General features: G+C 41.2%; 1 long non-coding RNA gene across 1 annotated transcript; it reads left to right on the top strand.

Moving 5' to 3' along the window:
* Positions 1 to 842: 842 nt before the first annotated feature.
* Positions 843 to 17,209, top strand: LOC119876187. Its single transcript, XR_005357796.1, has 3 exons — positions 843 to 1,822; positions 12,417 to 12,454; positions 15,014 to 17,209. It is a non-coding gene; the product is annotated as an uncharacterized LOC119876187 (long non-coding RNA).
* The last annotated feature ends 1,915 nt before the right edge of the window (positions 17,210 to 19,124 follow it).

Genomic DNA, 19,124 nt, shown 5'->3' with positions numbered 1-19,124 from the left:
CAGAAGGAGATTCCATCTCTAAGGCCATGCTCCTCCTTGGACCAGTAGCATCAGTGTCCCATGGGAGTCTGTTAGAAGTGCAGATTCTCAGGCTCTACTCCTAACTTACTAAATCAGAGTGTCTGGATGTGGGGCCAAGGGATCTGCATTAAACAAGCTCTGGGGAAATTCTTACGCATAGCTTGGAAGCACTGCATTTAGGAGTACAGGGGAGGATGGGGAGTCATACCAGGAGGCAGGAAGGGAAAGAAGGAAATCAGGTAGGGATGAGTGATGTAAGAAAGAGAGAGGGACTGATTGTGAATGTATAGCTTTCCAAGCCTTTAGTTAGAGACTGAAAGACAGTAAGAGTGGAGAACAGGGCACATTTGTTTAGGGAACATTAGATTCCGTTTACTCCTTTAGAGATCTACAGGGCACATGAACACATTACAGGCATGAAAGTTCCTTTTATTTTTTTATTTTTTTAAAAGATTTTATTTATTTATTCATGATAGACAGAGAGAGAGAGAGAGAGAGAGAGAGAGAGAGAGAGAGAGAGGCAGAGACACAGGCAGAGGGAGAAGCAGGCTCCATGCAGGGAGCCCGACGTGGGACTTGATCCTGGGACTCCAGGATCACACCCTGGGCCAAAGGCTGGCGCTAAACTGCTGAGCCACCCAGGAATCCCCAAAAGTGTATATATATATATATATATATATATATATATATATATATATTTCTTTTTTTAAAAAAACAAGTTTTGACCCTTTGCTAACTCAGAGTGTGGTCTGATGACCAGGAGCATCAGCACCCTGGCGAGTTTGATAGGAATGCAGAATCTCAGGTACCACCCTAGAATCAGAATCTTCATTTAACAAGATCCCAAAGGTGACCCATAATACACATTAACGTTGAGAAGTGCTAGGCTAGCCTGTGGAACCTCTTTTCATGGAACATAATAGTCTTTCTGTGGAACTCTTTGGAAATGCTGCTTTAGGTAACGGGAAGCCAATAATTTTGAGCAAGAAACCAGAATGGAAGTGGACTTAACCCTTGTGCCTCACCACACAAGGCAACGTCTCAAAAATCCCAGGTGGGAACCTTTCCCTGACTCTTCACACTTACTCCTAGGGAAAACTTCCAGTCATTCTCTTCCACTGCAGGAGATCTCATTGGGTCACGAAGCTCAGCAGACTATACTGGCCAGAGCCACAGCAGCAAGCTGTAAACCACTAGTCCATAAGCTCTTTGGTCTCATGGGAACTAAAATATCTGCTCATTAACGTGGAAGCCAGCCATCATTCATAGTGATGTCCATGTTCTAGTGCTTCATCCAAGTGTTTGTCGTATCTTTGGACCCCTGTTAACTGAAGACCCAGTCAGTCATTTAATGGTCTATATTTCTGGGCAGTTTTTAGCTAAGATATACCACAAGAGTTGTCTTTTCAAACATGGTTGTTTAATTACAATTATCTTATTTTGGAAATAACTTTGAAAATTACTGCCCTAAAAGGTCATGCTGAATTATTCTCTAGTTGTTGTGAGTTTTTGAAAGCAAGAATCTTGCTAGTCTTTTTTAGATGACTTTAACAAAGATTTTATATTTTTTATTTTTTTTATTCCTTCCTGTTATGAGTCAGAACTCTGATAAAAGAGCCACTCAGTGATACGGTTTGAGATGCTTAGGCCACAAGGGCCACAATCAGATGTGAACATTTCCCTCCTTGGGGGAATTCTGGAGGTGAGGGTTCGACAGTAAAGGTTTCCTGGCAACTTCGGCCATCTAGTGCCTGGCACGAGAGGCGGTGTCACCACACCTCTTCTGGCTTCCTCTGTAAAGGTATGCGTCTTGATGCAGGACCCAGCTAAGGACAGCAGCTACGTGGCACATTCTGTAAAGGCTGCGGGAGGAGAGATTGGGAGGAGGTAGTTCAGACCCCAGAGCGCGCACAGACCGGCTCTTCTCTGCCTTTCCGTCCCGTCCCCTCGCTGTCCTTTCTTTGGGCTCCTGTGCCCCAACCCTGCCTCCCAAGAAAGGTGGAGCCTTCAGAGGCCTCTCACCTGCCACATGCTGCGTCTCCCCCCCATTCTGTTCTCTGCAGGGGAGGTTGGTTACCCTGACTCAAAATTCCCTAGAATCCAGTAGATGTCGTGTCTTCGTATAGACAGGCCCGTATCGGTGATTTATCGTTTTAAACCGATTTTCACGATAACCAAAGTGGCACATGCTCATTTGGGAACACAGACAAAATAAAAGGGCCCCATCATCTCCGCACCTGTTTATTACTTCTATTAGGGGGTCCCCGTAGCGGAGTGGGCGTGGGTAAGACATTCTGGCGTGGGGAGGCAAATCACTGGACGAGAGGCTAAAGGAGCTGCTAAAGGAGCGGGGTGAGGGATGGCGATCCCCCCCCCCCCCCCCCGCCGCGCGCTGGGCCGCAGACGTGGGACCAGGGGGGTGCGGGGGCCGCGGGGCTCCCAAGGGCGAGCTCGGGCTGCGTCTGCGCTCCCGGCTGCACCTGGCGGCGGGAGGCAGCACCCTCTTCAAATAGATCCAGCAAGTTATGTTTAAATATGGAAAAGCAAAAAAAAAAAAAAAAAAAAAACCCAAAATGGTTCATACTTCCACTCTCCAGGTAACCTCTCCGGACATAAAAAAAAATTGCAGGACACAAGCTTGAAATATGCAAAACAGCATAGGAGTTTAAAAATGGATAATAAACAGCTTTCTTTCCCAGCAGTCCCTCAGTCCCTGTTACCGAGATAATCATTTTTATGTTCCCCCCAAATATGTGTGTGTATTTAACATGTATATAGACTGTATTTTTACTCTTCATTCTTCTGCTCTTTTTTCACTCCATCTTTCTTAGGGCTATTTCTACATTGGCACATCTAGATCTAATACTTTTTAAAGGTGTGTAGGATCCATTGGTAAGATACTATGATTTATTTAGCTTGGTTCCTACTCATGGACATTTAGGTTTCTAGTATTTCACTAGCACAGCAATGCAAAGACCATACACTCACATCTGTCTGGTAATATCTTTGCCGGAATATTCTATAGGGAAAAGTCCTAGGTGTAGAAGCACTAAGTCATACATATACAGAACCACACTTTAAAAAAGTAAAAAATAAAATAATATTTTATTATTTAAAAGTAGATTTAATAGTAGTAGGTAGATTATATCAAATTGCACTTTAAAAGGTTGCACAAATTGATACCCTCACTGAAATGTGAATGAGATTTAACATCTTTTTATATGTAGAAATGGCAGTTATTTCTTCTGTGAATTACTTGTTCATATTCTTCGCTTATTTTTCCATTGTGTTCAACTTTTTTCTTACTGATTTGGCTACACTTGTTAAATAAAGGAAATTATCTTTTGTCTGTCATTGTGTTTGTAACTGTTTTCCCCAATTTATCTTCTATGTTTTAACTTCGTGTTTGATTATTGGTTTTGGTTTGGTTTTTCTGACAGAGAAATTTTAACATTTTATGTGGCAAATTTGGCAGAGTGCCTTTAGTCTCGTGAGTTTTCTGTCTTATTTGAAAAGCCTCCCCCACTACTATATAGTAAGTAAGCAAGTCAAAAAGTAAATAAATAAATTCACTCATGCTTTCAATTTTGTTCAATATTTTATATTTTCAATTTTAAAAAGTAATCTCTACATTCAACAAGGGGCTTGAACTCATGACTCCAAAATTAAGAGTTGCATGCTCTACTGACCAAGCCAGCCAGGTGCTCCTACTCATACTTTTAATTTAAAATATACACACAACATTTGTTGTTAGGAAAGTCAGATGTTCAATGAAGAAAGTTAAAAAAATACATAAGCAAAAGCAAAGAATCCTGTAGCCTAATTGTTAGAACGTCACTATAACAGATAGTTTATTCAAATCAAAAAGATTTGAATCTTTTTAAAAGACAGCTTTATTAAGATATAATTGATATATCACAGAATTCACTCATTTTAAGTAAATGATTTTTAGTGAAATTAGAGAACTGTGCAGTCATCACCACAATCTAATTTTAGAATGTTTTCATCACCCTGGAAAGAAGCTTGTGTCTCATTTATGGCCATCCCCTGTTCTCACTGCCTAGCCCTGGCAACCACTAATTTGCTTTCTGCCTCCATGGATTTGGCTTTTCTAGACATTTCATATAAATGGAAATCTACAATATGTTGGATTTTTCATTAGTCTTCTTTTCTTAGTATAATGTTTTTGATGTCCATCTATATCATAGCTTGTATCACTACTTCATTGTCTTTATTGCTGAGTAGTATTTCATTGCCTGGATGTAGCACGTTTTGTCCAACCGTTGATCAGTTGACAAACATTTTCGTTGTTTCCTATTTTCAGCTATTCTGAATAAAGCTGCTATGAATATTTGTCTACAAGTTTTTTTGTGGAGGTGTTTTCTTTTTTTCCCAGGTGTATACTTAGGAGGGAAATTGCCCAGTCATGTGTTCACTCTATATTAACATTTGGATTATATTGTTGAGGTCCTTATTTGAAGCAGTCTGATTTGAAACCTTCACTAGAAAATGAAGGCAGGAGTTTCTGGGGGAAAACCCTGAGACACAAGACCTACTTGGTATAATTAAAGTTACAGAAATTTAGATAGGGCCTAAGGTTATCTTCGGGTGTTCTTCTAACAGAATGTTAAGATGGGTTTCTTCCTGTCTAAATTTCGATTGAGGCACTAATGTAATGGACATCAAATACCAAAATAAATATGAGATTGAGTCTGACATAGGCAAAATTTAGAAAAGATCAAGGTTATAAAAGAATCAGAGGAGACACTTGTATACTTCTGTTCATAGCAACATTATTCATAATAGCCAAAAGGTGGAAGCAACCCAAGTGTCCATCAATATATGAACAGATAAAAAGTTGTGGTCTAACTGTGCAGTGAAATATTTTTCAGCCTTAAAAAGGAAGGAAACTCTGACCCATGCTACAACACAGATGAACCTGGAAGATATTATGCTGAGAGAAATAAGCCAGGCACAAAGGGCAAATACTGTATGACACCACTTATAAGAGATGTCTGGAGGAGTCAAATTCATAGAAACAGAAAATAGAATGGTGGTCGCCAGGGGTTGAGTGTAGGGGGTTAGGGAGTTACTGTTTTTGTTTCATGGGAACTAAGTTCCAGTTGGGGAAGATGAAAAAATTCTGGAGGTTGATGGTAGTGATGGTTGCACAACAACATGAATGTAATTGAACTGTGTACCTAAAAAAGGTGTATCTTATGTTATATGTAGTAGAATACCTAAAAAAACACACAAAAAATGGGGTAACACGAATAGCCAGGGGAATTTTAAAAAAGAAAACCATATCTGGGGGCATCACAATGCCAGATTTCAGGTTGTACTACAAAGCTGTGGTCATCAAGACAGTGTGGTACTGGCACAAAAACAGACACATAGATCAGTGGAACAGAATAGAGAATCCAGAAATGGACCCTGAACTTTATGGGCAACTAATATTCAATAAAGGAGGAAAGACTATCCATTGGAAGAAAGACAGTCTCTTCAATAAATGGTGCTGGGAAAATTGGACATCCACATGCAGAAGAATGAAACTAGACCACTCTCTTACACCATACACAAAGATAAACTCAAAATGGATGAAAGATCTAAATGTGAGACAAGATTCCATCAAAATCCTAGAGAAGAACACAGGCAACACCCTTTTTGAACTCGGCCATAGTAACTTCTTGCAAGATACATCCACGAAGGCAAAAGAAACAAAAGCAAAAATGAACTATTGGGACTTCATCAAGATAAGAAGCTTTTGCACAGCAAAGGATACAGTCAACAAAACTCAAAGACAACCTACAGAATGGGAGAAGATATTTCAAATGACATATCAGATAAAGGGCTAGTTTCCAAGATCTATAAAGAACTTATTAAACTCAACACCAAAGAAACAAACAATCCAATCATGAAATGGGCAAAAGACATGAAGAGAAATCTCACAGAGGAAGACATAGACATGGCCAACATGCACATGAGAAAATGCTCTGCATCACTTGCCATCAGGGAAATACAAATCAAAACTACAATGAGATACCACCTGACACCAGTGAGAATGGGGAAAATTAACAAGGCAGGAAACCACAAATGTTGGAGAGGATGCGGAGAAAAGGGAACCCTCTTACACTGTTGGTGGGAATGTGAACTGGTGCAGCCACTCTGGAAAACTGTGTGGAGGTTCCTCAAACAGTTAAAAATAGACCTGCCCTATGACCCAGCAATTGCACTGTTGGGGATTTACCCCAAAGATACAAATGCAATGAAACGCCGGGACACCTGCACCCCGATGTTTATAGCAGCAATGGCCACGATAGCCAAACTGTGGAAGGAGCCTCGGTGTCCAACGAAAGATGAATGGATAAAGAAGATGTGGTCTATGTATACAATGGAATATTACTCAGCTATTAGAAATGACAAATACCCACCATTTGCTTCAACATGGATGGAACTGGAGGGTATTATGCTGAGTGAAGTAAGCCAGTCGGAGAAGGACAAACATTATATGTTCTCATTCATTTGGGGAATATAAATAATAGTGAAAGGGAATATAAGGGAAAGGGGAAGAAATGTGTGGGAAATATCAGAAAGGGAGACAGAACGTAAAGACTCCTAACTCTGGGCAACCAACTAGGGGTGGTGGAAGGGGAGGAGGGCGGGGGGTGGGAGTGAATGGGTGACAGGCACTGGGGGTTATTCTGTATGTTAGTAAATTGAACACCAATAAAAAAAAAATAAACCATTAAAAAAAAATGGGGTAACAGAGGATAGTGAGAAGAGGGACATTCACACCATGCCCTGTCTCCACACTTGCTCCTTGCCTGCCCAAGGCCAGGGAGAGGAGCTTCAGTGGACTCTGAGAGCTCCATGTGTTTGCTGAAGTTAGGGCATGTTTGGAATGGGGTCTGAACCTTCCTGGGAAATGAAGATGGTGAGGGGTAGGTTCACTAACCAGGAGTGGAGTCAGGCACTTGCTGCTGCTGTCTTGGGAATATGGAGGCCAAGGATTCCTGAGTATTTCCTGTTGAGCAGGAATACCTCCAGCACTGTCTGGAGCCTTATGGAAGTCCTGACCAAGAGAATACACCAGGGAAAGCAGGGGGCCTTCAACAGCAAAAGACTGTGTGGAGTGGATGGGGGTGGAGCCTGGGGGGGCGGGCAGGAGGGTGTGTGGGAGAAAGAAGGTAGTGGTGGGCTGGATTGACTCCAAAGGAACCCTGCTATATAGCTGCTTAGATATGAGGCTCCAGGTAAAACATTCCTGCTTACTCACCAAGATCCACCAACCCGCTCTATGTGATCTTTGTGCACAAACTTTAATAACAGCAAAAGCAGTCCAAAAGAAAGGTCTTACAATTTTATTTATCTTTCTTCTGAGTTTAGAACAATAGGCTAGAAGTTGAGTACAGTGGCTTCCCTTTATCTGCAGTTTCAATAAGGCACAGTCAACTGCCCCCCCCCCACCCCGGAAGCAGATGATCCTCCTTCTGCTGAATCTGCCAGAGGCCATTAGCAGCCTAACTGCACCTCACGCTAGGTCAGGGTGTGCATCACTCCCTTCACGCTAGCTCATCAGGAAGCATATCATCAGCGCACATTGTCACAAGAGGGGCGAGTACTGAACAATACAAGATTTTGAAAGAGACCACATTCGCATAACTTTTCTTACCGTATAATTGTTCTATTTTATTTTTAGTTATTGCTGTTAATCTCTTACTGTACCTAATTTATAAGTTAAACTTTATCAAATGTATATATAGGAATTAACACAGTATACCAGGAGTTTGGTAGCATCCCCGATTTCAGGCATCCACTGGGGGTCTTGAAACACATCCCCTATGGATAAGGGGGAGCACCATATGTGGGTGAGTTATAATCTAAAGCCTTGTGTATGCATTGCCAGTGAGTGCTCTGCAACATTTAGGGAAACCACAGAAGGAGATCATAGAGCCGTTTCTCCTGAAGAACTATGAGGAGGACGGATGCCAGCTGAGCAGACCAAATTTAATTTTTACAGACCTTGTAAATTTTGGAACTCTAGATAGATTACCATGAGAAAGAGAAGTGGACAAGAAAATAAAAATTTATTTATTTATTTAAAAAAGATTTCATTTATTTGTTCATGAGAGATACAGAGAGACAGGCAGAGACACAAGCAGAGGGAGAAGCAGGCTCCATGTGGGGAGCCTGATGTGGGACTCCATCCCATGACCCCAGGATCACGACCCCAGCCAAAGGCTGATGGCTCAACCACTGAGACACCCAGGTACCCTGAAAATAAAAATTTAAACATCTCTCTGTTCTAGATGACTCTATCATATACAAGTCGAATTCTATGAGGTGTCGTATTTGTTTCTCAGAAACACTCAGCAGCCTGATCAGTTTTTAAAGGGAATTACTATTTGTATATGAATTTGGTAGTATGCGTGTCTTATTAGAATTGTCCCTAGTGCTTTTAGTTGTACCTCATTTAAAATTTTGAGTAAGGGAAGTTCTAGAACATGTAATGAATGTATCTATTCAAATACAAATTTGTTTATTCAAGTATATTTTATCTAGAAATGTTCTATTTCTATCCTTTCTTTCTAGTCTGCAACTCCTCAAGGACTTCCAGTATTTTGGGATCTTAAATCAACTGCTGCACAGGCTCTTAGATGCATAGAGATCTTATATTTTAATGCATTTGTTTGTTGTCCTGGAGTATAGACTTTATTATTTAGCAACCAAAGGTGAACACAGGTTCACAGGAACCTAAAAAATCGTACAAAGGTCCTTAAAAAACATAGATGTATTCCGCTTATCTTTTTATTTCTGTTTTTGTTTGTTTTTCTCTGACATCTCTGTGGGGAAATTATTGCTGTATTTTCTCCTTGTATTCTTTTTTTTTTTAATATCCTTTTATTTATTTATTTATTTATGATAGTCACAGAGAGAGAGAGAGAGAGAGGCAGAGACATAGGCAGAGAGAGAAGCAGTCTCTGGCACCGGAGCCTGATGTGGGATTCGACCCTGGGTCTCCAGGATCACGCCCTGGGCCAAAGGCAGGCGCCAAACCACTGCGCCACCCAGGGATCCCTTCTCCTTGTATTCTTGAAGTCAGGTATCGAGTAGCCAAAATTCATGATTTGACAAAAAAGAGATGGTGTGATGAATGTGGGTGGACCCAATATCAATATAAGAGACCTGATGAAAGTTCTAAAGTCCCAGTGAATTTTGAAAATCTTTACACAACACCCAAAGGGAACTGCAATAAGGAATATCTAACACATTAGGGAAATGTATCTCAGCCTAGGTAGAGTCCAGCCATGCTCCACACACATGGAATAGAGTAAGATCCACAATGTCCATTTCACCTAATACATTTGGACCTTGGCCAAACTACAGCTTTCACAATGACTTGGAAATATATAATGTACATGGACAAATGACCAGTAAACTTCAACATCTGTTTTTTATCTTGAATGTGTTTCTTTGTCTTGTCACTGTGGAAAAAAATCCCGGAAAAGTCTTGAAAGTTAATTAGCTCCAAATTTACTTTAGGAAAGTAGGGCCAAAGAGTTTTGATGACAAATTTGTCTTTGTTCCAGCTGCCAAGCTGGTCTTTGACCCCTTGATTTAACATGGGTGATTATTTATTTGCACATAGGTCCTTTGTTGTTGTTTTCTTTCAATACAGAAATCTCTTTCCTGGAATAGGCACCTGGCTTCTGATTCCCATTTGCAAAGAATTTGCCATTTCAAATAAGCTTTAAAGTACTGTACTAAATATCTTTCATATTAAATTTGTAGGCATTATAGAGGAAATGTGTTATAATAATATGTGTTTTTTTTCAATTTTATTTTTTCCCAAACTAATGCATTTTCTTTAAAAACTCTAATTTTCTGCTCTGCTTACATATGTTTACTACACATACACATATCTTTCTATACTCTTGTCTTTTTCTTTTTGGTTTTAAGATTTTATTTATTTATTCATGAGAGACACAGAGAGGCAGAGACATAGGCAGAGGGAGAAGTAGGCTTCTCGAGGGGAGCCCAATATGGGACTTGATCTCAGGACTCCTGGACCACGCCCTGAACTGAAGGCAGTTGCTTAACCACTGAGTAACCCAGCCATCCCCATACTCTTGTCTTTTTCATTTTACTTAAAAATATGTTCTTTTGATACAGGTGGAGGTGAAAATTATTAATTTAACCCGAGCTTTTAAGATGATCAGTGATGGTCCATTGTGTTGGACGATCAAAATTTGACTCAATTCCACCTCATTCTAGTATAATCACAAAGCTTCTGATGGGCAATCTTATTTGAAAAAATAGCTTTTTACAAATACACACATATTTGAGAATTATATGTTCACATATACATTGTATATCTATCTATATCTATCTATCTATCTATCTATCTATCTATCTATCTATCTATCTATAGATATATATGAAGGAATCCACTGATACATACACATTATACCTCTTTCTCTATTTTAGGGCAAAAGGCTTTTAGGATAAAATGAACAGACTCAAATGAAAGATTTGGGATCTCCGTCCTCTTTCAGTTCCTGATCTAATGACGATCCATGCTAGCTCTCTGCCGTAATGGGAAAGGCATTGAAGAACACTTAGGATTGTCGGCTCATTTCTTCTAAGCAGCAAAACTTGTCTACTCGTCTCACTCTGCACACTGTGACACTTTGTAGGGTCAGAAACTGTGTCTGTGAGCCAGCCAGGAGATAGATTTCTCTGTTGGGCTTAATCAACCTCTGCTGCCCTTTGGTCTTTGTGGAGGTCCTGGGATTGCAGGTTCTGGACCCAGTCCAAGGAAGCTTGACTTCCTTGCCAAAATCCATGTGAATAACTAGAAGAGTTCCCCACCCCCCTTTTTTTTTTAGATATGAATTTGAGGGTCATTCATTCTCTCATATAAACATTAGCATAAACAACTTATTTTCTCCTTGGGGATCCTGCTCTATCCTGTTATCCTGTTACTGGACCCTTCTATGGGTCAACCAGATTCTTATCTTTTTTTTTTTTTTAAGATTTTCTTATTTATTCATGAGACACAGAGAGAGAGAGAGAGAGAGGCAGAGACACAGGCAGAGGGAAAAGCAGGTCCCATGCAGGGAGCCCGATGTGGGACTCTATCCCGGGTCTCCAGGATCATGCCCTGGGCCGCAGGCATGCATTAAACCACTGAGCCACCCCGGGATCCCACAAACTGAAAAATCTGAAACAAAATGTGAACATTGTGGTAACATAGTTGAGAGTAAATTTATGTTGCCATGGTTTCAAAATAAAATACGCTTTAATTAGTAAAGGAAAATTTGATAATTTTATTAAAATAAATTTTACTACTATGGCAACTCAAACACGAAGGCAATAAATAGAAAACCACAGTGTGACACAATATCACATTTGTAGGTGACCTGAGATTGGAACTGAGAGATTGGATTCTTGTTAGGAAAACACAGTGCTTTGGTCAACATCTAGGTCTTGCTATTGGCAGATTGTTATGGAGAAACATTTCCTTGCTTAGTCTGCTTTGCCTTTATGGAGCCTAATTACAGTCATGTCTAAAAAAACTGTAAATCTATAATGCATGACTTTGTAATTTTTCAAAATGACTTTTACTGTAGATAGTGATCTAGTAAATTAATATTTTATAGTTAACTATTACTCAGTCGTTGGATATTTAAGTTTGTAGTTCTGCTTTTTCCTTTCCTGTTTGTTGTTTTTTTGGCTCTCTTGCAATACTTTCTTAGGATAAGTTTCAGGGAACAAAATTCTCAAAGCATTGTTCATATTTACTTTTCTTATTTAAACATATTCCCCCCTTTTACTTGCTTGGCTGTTTTTGTTCTCATTTTTTTTAGAATCATGAAATGGTTTGGTCATAGAGAAAAGTATAGAGAATGTTCTCAAATCTGTAAGACCTTTTCTTCTGCTGCTTAAGCCCTTGTGTTAACTAAAGGAACATCTAATGAATGGAAAGCTCCTCCTTCAGTGCTTTAGGAATGTGGTTTTGAGATCAAGTAAAAACACTAAGTCTTTTTGTTTTCAACTAACATCTTTTTTTTTTAATTTAAATTCAATTAGCCAACACCTAGTACATTATTAGTTTCAGATGTAGTGTTCAATAATACTTCAGTTGTGTATAACACCCGGTGCTCATCCCATCACATGCCCTCCTCACTGCCTGTCACCCAGTTACCACATCCCCTCCAGCAACCCTGTTTTTTCCCAGAGTTAAGAATCTCTCATTATTTGTCTCCCTCTCTGATACTTGCCATTCAGTTTTCCCTCCCTTCCCCTATGATCCTCTTCCCTGTTTCTTATATTCCCCATATGAGTGAAACCATATGATAATTGTCTTTCTCTGATTGACTTTTTTCACTCAGCATAATATCATCCAGTTCCATCCATGTCAATGTAAATGGTAAGTATTCATCCTTTCTGATGGCTGAGTAATATCCCATTGTGTATATATATATTTGTGGTATATATATATCTTCTTTATCCATTCATCCGTCGTTGGACATCTTGGCTCCTTCCACAGTTTGGCTCTTATTCACATTGCTGTTAATGAACATTGGGATACAGGTGCCCTTTCGGATCAGAACACTACAAGGTTTTTACTGATCATTTATTATGTACAGTGAACACAGACCAAAACACAAAAAAGATTCTACAAATTTTGACTTGAGCTAATTCACTCCAGTCCAGAGGCTATTCAGAAGTTTCTTCCTTCCTGGGCCAGAGGTGGGCTTGCATTAAGAGCTGGTCTCTCACTAGTGGCACATTTACTTTGGTGGGATTGGAGGGTGGGATGCAGTATCTGAAGCTGAGTGGAAGGCCATCATTTATACCGGGGCACAGAGACATCTGGATATGCTGAAGGTGGCAGAGCATGCCTGCCTCGTCCTTTCACTTTGAATGAACTGCCCTCATAGCCTGTCTTGCATTCAGGGAAGATGAGATGATGACAGTCCTCCCATCTCCATTCATGCACAGTCTGAGATGGCCCAGGCAGTCTGAGGGAGGGGATGTTGGGTCTATTAGGAGGGGACCTTGGAAGAATCCTGTCTTTCTAAATGGATTTCTTCCTAATGGAGAGAAGTTACCTGGAGCATTACTTCTTGTTGCATGTTTTGGCTTACTTCTACCATCTAGTGGCCATTTTTGAGAAGCTCTTTTCCCTTTATTTTTAAAAGTATATTCATGTAGGCAGACATTTATATATGTCAATCCCTGTTTTCTTTAAAGATATTAGGAGCAAAATACCATTGTATCACAAAGGGAAGTGCACTGCAAGCACCAAAAATGAAAGGTGCTCAAAGTGGGCAATTGGGGCAGGCACATGTCTTATTTTGGTTTGTTCCCTTCTACACTGTTTGGATTTTTACTGTCATGTGTGTATGATACTTTTATAATAAGCGTTTTAAGTTGAAAAAAATCTTATTAAAAATACAAATAGACGAACTCAACAATAAGGAGACAAATAACACCATTAAAAATGGGCCGAAGACCTTAAAAGAGACCTCACCAAAGAAGATATTCATATGCAAAGAAGCATATAAAAGATACTTCACATAATATATCATCAGGTAAATGCAACTTATAACAAGATACCACTATAATATCTACCAGAATGGCCAAATTTCAAAACTCTGATGACACCAAATCCTAGCAGAGCTGTGGAGCTTTGAGAACTCTCATTCATTTTTTGAGGGACTGCACAATGATACAGCCACCTTGGAATATAATTCAGTGGTTACAAAAACACTTTTGTATACTTTTACCATATGACACACCAATTATGTTTCTTGGTATTTGCTCAAAGGAGGCAAAAATTATGTTCAGACAAAAACTGACATGGATGTTTATAGCAGCTTTACTCATAATTGCCTAAACTTGGAAGCAACTGAGATGTCCTTCAGTAGGTAACAGACTATGGTACATCCGGGCAGTGGAATACTATTCAGTGCTAAAAAGAAAAATGAGCTATCAAGCCATGAAAAGACACAGAAGAAACTTCAATGCATATTACTAAATGACAGAAACTAATCTGAAAAGGCTACATGCTATATGATTCCTGTATGACCTTCTGGAAAAGGCAAAACTATGCAGACAGTAAAAAGATCAGTGGTTGCCAGGAGATGGAGGGAGAGGGAGGAGTGATGAATAGGCAAAAGATTTTAAGGTAATCAGACTATTCTGTATGATACTGTCATGATGGATACACATCATTACATATTTGTCCAAACCGATAGAAGGTACAGCACCAAGAATGAACCCTGATGTAAACTCTGCGTGATTATGATGCACCAGCGTAGGCTCATCCATTGTAGGAAATGTAATGCTCGGGTGGGGGTGGTGTTGATAATGGGGGAGGCTGTGTGTATGGATGCAAGGGGCATATGGGAATCCCTGTATCTTTATCTTAATTTTTTGTGAACCTAAAACTGCTCTGTGGAATTTAAGAAACAAATGAACATAGAGGGGGAGAAAGAGGCAAACTAAGGAACAGACTCTAAACTATGGAGAATAAAGGGAGAGCTGAGGGGAGGGGAGTGGGGAATGGGAAAATAGGTGATGGGCGTTAAGGAGGGCACTTATGATGAGCACTGGGTGTTGTATGTAAGTGACGAATTACTAAATTCTACACCTGAAACTAATATTACACTGTATGTTAACTAACTGGAATTTAAATAAAAACTTGAAAAAAACTACTCTAAGAAAAGTTAAAAAATATATAAATAGGGGACATTTTGAGGGGAAATAATTTTTGGCAATTAGAGCAAAAGGAGTACTAAATAGGAATATGAAAAAAGGTTAAGAAAGAAAACAGTTAAAATGATTATTTTCCAGATAACCTTATATGACATGGAAAACAAAAATTACTTAAAAATTAAATTCACTTCCACCACTTCAATAGATCAAATTAGTTTACAGTTTTCAGCCTTTTTTTTTTTTTTTTTTTTTTTTTTTTTTTTAGTTTATCCAGATGCAAATATGGATGTGGACTCAGAATCACCCAACTCATCATTATGGAAACATCACCATCTACAAAGGAACATGAACAAAAGCAGTAGAATCTTCTTTGCTTGAAATATCTATTGCCAGAAGGGCAAGTTGCTTTTGTAAAACGAATTGTATTTTAATCAGATAGCTTAGCTGATACTATGAGGCCTGGAGCAAACCTTATGGTACAGCAATGGGTCTGTCTGTTGCATAGGTTCTGATGTCTCATTGGCCGAGCTCTTGTTTTTGTGATGATGGACAAGAACTAGGCTCTCCAGCCCTGATTCTCTGGTGAATGCCTGCCACGGCTGCCATAACAAGTACCACAGACTGGTGTATTTCCACCCAGAAGTAAACCCAGAAGTTTATGTCCTCATGGTTGTGGAGGCTGGAAGCCCAGGATCCGGGTATTGGCAGATTTGGTTTCTCCTAAGGGCATCTCCCTTGTCTTGTAGATGGCCGTCTTCGCTGTTTGTGTCATTTTCCCTCTGTGTGCGTCCATGTCCTGATCTCCTCCTCTCACAGGGACACCAGTGAGATTGGGTTAGGGCCCACCCTAATGAGCTCATTTTACCTTAATTTTCTCCTTAAAGGTCGTTGTCTCCAATTACAGTCACATTCTGAGGACTTCCAACATATAAATTTTGGGGGGATACACTTCACCTATGACACCTGGTTTGGGAGTATGGCTGACAATCTCTGCTCTGCAAAATTGTGTGGTTTTGAGGTCATGTTTAGAAAGCTCCTGGTGCAATGCCTAGCACACAGTAGATGCTCACTGAGCAAGTTATTATCTCTACTTGTTAAGTTTGGATTTTGAATGTCAGATTTTCTTAAACTGGGAGGCACCCATAACAGAACCCAGGGGTTTTCTATATTGGATCAAAGTGCCATTCAGCCAGTTAGGAGCTTGCATGTTCATATTGCATCTCCAGCCTCAACACCATTGCACATGTAACACCCCTTTAATGAGATACCCTCCCATAGCCTCTTCCCTGAAATCTGTCCTGCTCCTTTTGAACCAAAACACTGCATGTGCTAAACTCATCACTTTCAAGGAATCCTTCTGGACTGGACCTTTCTGGTTCCAATCTCTTAGGTCACTCTGGTTCACCTGTGAGGCAGTAAACCATCCCCCACACTACAGATGGGCTCATGGGTCTGGAGTCCCTCGGTGTCCAGCTCCATTGCCCATATCCTGTGCATGGGCATGGTATTCATTTATACCCTCAGTTTCCCCATTTGTAAAACATACAGCAGTGTAAGGACTGAATAAAATGGTCAAAGTAAAACCCTTAGCAAAATGGCAATAAACCCTAAGTAAGTTCTTCACTTCTGTCAGCTTTTCTTACTTTTCTTGTGTGCTCCTCATACCTGTTTCTCTCCAGATATCTAATTATGGGAGGAATATCCTGTCAGTGTGCCCATCCAGACTACAATTGACTGAGCGACCCCTGTGGTATTCCTGAGAAAGGGTGGGCAGGTGACTAATGTGAGGGAGGAGCCCAGCAGTGGGCAGCACAGCTCCCAGCCTGCACAGTGTTGCTGGGCTCCAAGGCCTGCTGGTCTTCCCCACCCTGGGCCTCCCCGCAGTTTTTCCCAGCATCTTCCCTCTTCCTCTCCTCAATCACTCTTTCTCCTCTCCTTCCTCTCTACTTGGTTATGAGCATGTTCACCTTATTCTGAAAGGACCTTCTCTTCCCCACATCACACACAGATTTTCCTCCTAAATTTTCCTTTCCTTCTCTGCGAACGTCTTGAAAGAGGAGGCTGTGTACTGAGCTTTAGTTTCTGTGCCATCCACACCTTCCTGAGCTCCTTCACATTTTGGTCCTGTCCCTGAAGCTCCCTGTGAAATAGTTCCCTCTAGCCATTCTTCTTTTCTGTCTTCACGCTCATCAATGTCTCTGTGTTTTTCCTCATTGCGCGTGTCCTGCTTTCCAAAGCTCTCTTCTTCTGATTTTCATGACCTTGCTGTGGATTGTCCCAGGTCTAGTCAGCATTCCTAGTTGGCTCAGAGGATCTCCCAGTTCTGACTATGTGCCTGGGGGCTGGTGCCCAGCTTAGGGGTGTGTGTGGGCAAGTCCATGTGAGGAGAGGAACTGCCAGGGGCCTGATTGGGAAGGCTTTCTGGAAGTGACACCTATACTCCATTCTGCCTCTCTTCCTGTCTTACACCTTTTTTTAAAAAAAATATTTTATTTATTTATTTCATTTGACAGAGAGAGACTGTGCACGTGAGAGTGAGGGGAAGGGCAGAGGGAGAGAGAGAATCTCAAGCAGACACCCCTGCTGAGCATGGAGCCTGATACACAATTTGATCTCATGACCCTGAGATCACGACCTGAGCCAAAGCCAAAAGTCAGACGCTTAACCGACTGTACCACCCAGGCACCATTGTCTTACACCTTTTTTCTCACTCTGCTTCCTGATCCCACTCCTTAAAAGAGGAGTTCTCATTTCAGTGTTCTGTTCTCATTCTACCCCTAATGCTCAATTAGCATATCTATGCAAATAACTCTCCCTTAACCTATCTCCTTAATCTCTTGTCCTTTGCTAGGGGTTTCCAGCCATGTCCCCACCATCCGTCTGCAACTTAATGTCATGGTGTCATTATTTCTTCATTTGTCTGAGCACTTGGTCCTTTCCTTTCAATGTCTTTCATCCCCACCATCTCTGTGACTTTGGCCCTCCCACCTCTTACCCAGGCTCCTCTCTCTGCAGCTTCTCTTGAACCATACCCCCCACCCCGCAATCTGCTTTGTGCAGATCACTCTGCTTGAAAATCTTTAATGGTGCCTACTTGCTGACAGGAAAAAAAAAAAAAAAAAAAAAAGTCCGTGGCTTGGCATTCAAAGCTCTTCATCATGTGGCCTTAACCTCTGTTTCTAAAGTTACTTACTCCAAAACCTCAGCCACATGAGTTCTCAGCTCCGGGTGAGTGGTTCTCTTTGGCAAGCAAGCTGCCCATCTTTGCTCTCACTCTTCCTTGTACCTGGGAAGCCTTCCCTTCCCACCCCTCCCCTTCTCTTTTAGGGAACTAAAACAGTCTCCTCTTTTAGGAAGACTTTCCAGCCATCTGAGCCCACAGTGCTTTTTCTGCCTTCCTGAACTTCGAACTCACCATTTTTTTAAATCCCTGGCTATCCCGCAAGGAGCTAAGATCCCTGCAGGCAGAACCTGGATCTTACCATGATGCAGAAGTGGTTTTTGTTTTGTTTTGTTTTGTTTTGTTTTGTTTTGCAAATCTAGGACTCACGGATTTACCACCATTTACTAACCACAGTGGTGACAGCTCTCTGCTTGGCAGTTTCTTTTTTCTTTCTCTCTCTCTTTTTAAAATATAATTGGAATGATTCCTCCTTGTTTCCTCATATGGTTGTTGTAATAATTGAAAGAGCTAAAGTATGAGAAAATGCTTTGAAACCCTGGGATATGCACGTCCACTATTGTTATCATTTCAGATTACACCTTAGTCCCCTACTTGTTGGTTGATCCTTGTCTCTTTCGTGCTATAAACAGATCTAAACCAGACCGCCCAGCTTTAAGCTTTGCTTGGAAAGAACAGTTGCAAACAGCTATCACTCCTTAAGCCCCAGGACATAAGAAGATTACCAGCTGGGCACCCGGAGCCCGGCTCCTTCTGCCGCGCTGCTCGGATGACGCGGTGCCCGGGAGGAGCAGGTCCTTGCCATCTGTCACGGCGTCTGGCTTACGCTCAAGGACGCAGCTCGGTTCCTCAGCTGACAACACACAGCAGGCCCAGGGCGTGAACCCGAGGAGCTTGGGCACCGTCACACAGGGTGGTTCTCTCCGCCGTGGGGCCAAGCCAGGCAGTCTACACCCCCAGAGGCCCCCGGGGGTGCAGACCGGCTCCTCTCCCTGCACGTGCCACCACCGCTACGCGGTCACTACTGTTGAGGGCTTTTCTCAAAGCGGCGGATGTGTTTGCCTTCTTGCCTCTCTCTTACGGCTCTCGCTTCTCTTCTCCATTTCCCCCAAGTTAGGATCAAAAATGATACATTGAGTCCACTTCATTTACACATGTGCCGGGTTTGACAGCTCTCGAGCCAATTTTGTAGGCT

This window comes from Canis lupus, chromosome 4, assembly GCF_011100685.1.
Source record: "Canis lupus familiaris isolate Mischka breed German Shepherd chromosome 4, alternate assembly UU_Cfam_GSD_1.0, whole genome shotgun sequence".
Lineage (NCBI taxonomy): Eukaryota > Metazoa > Chordata > Mammalia > Carnivora > Canidae > Canis > Canis lupus.
This window is presented reverse-complemented; position numbering and strand designations above follow the sequence as displayed.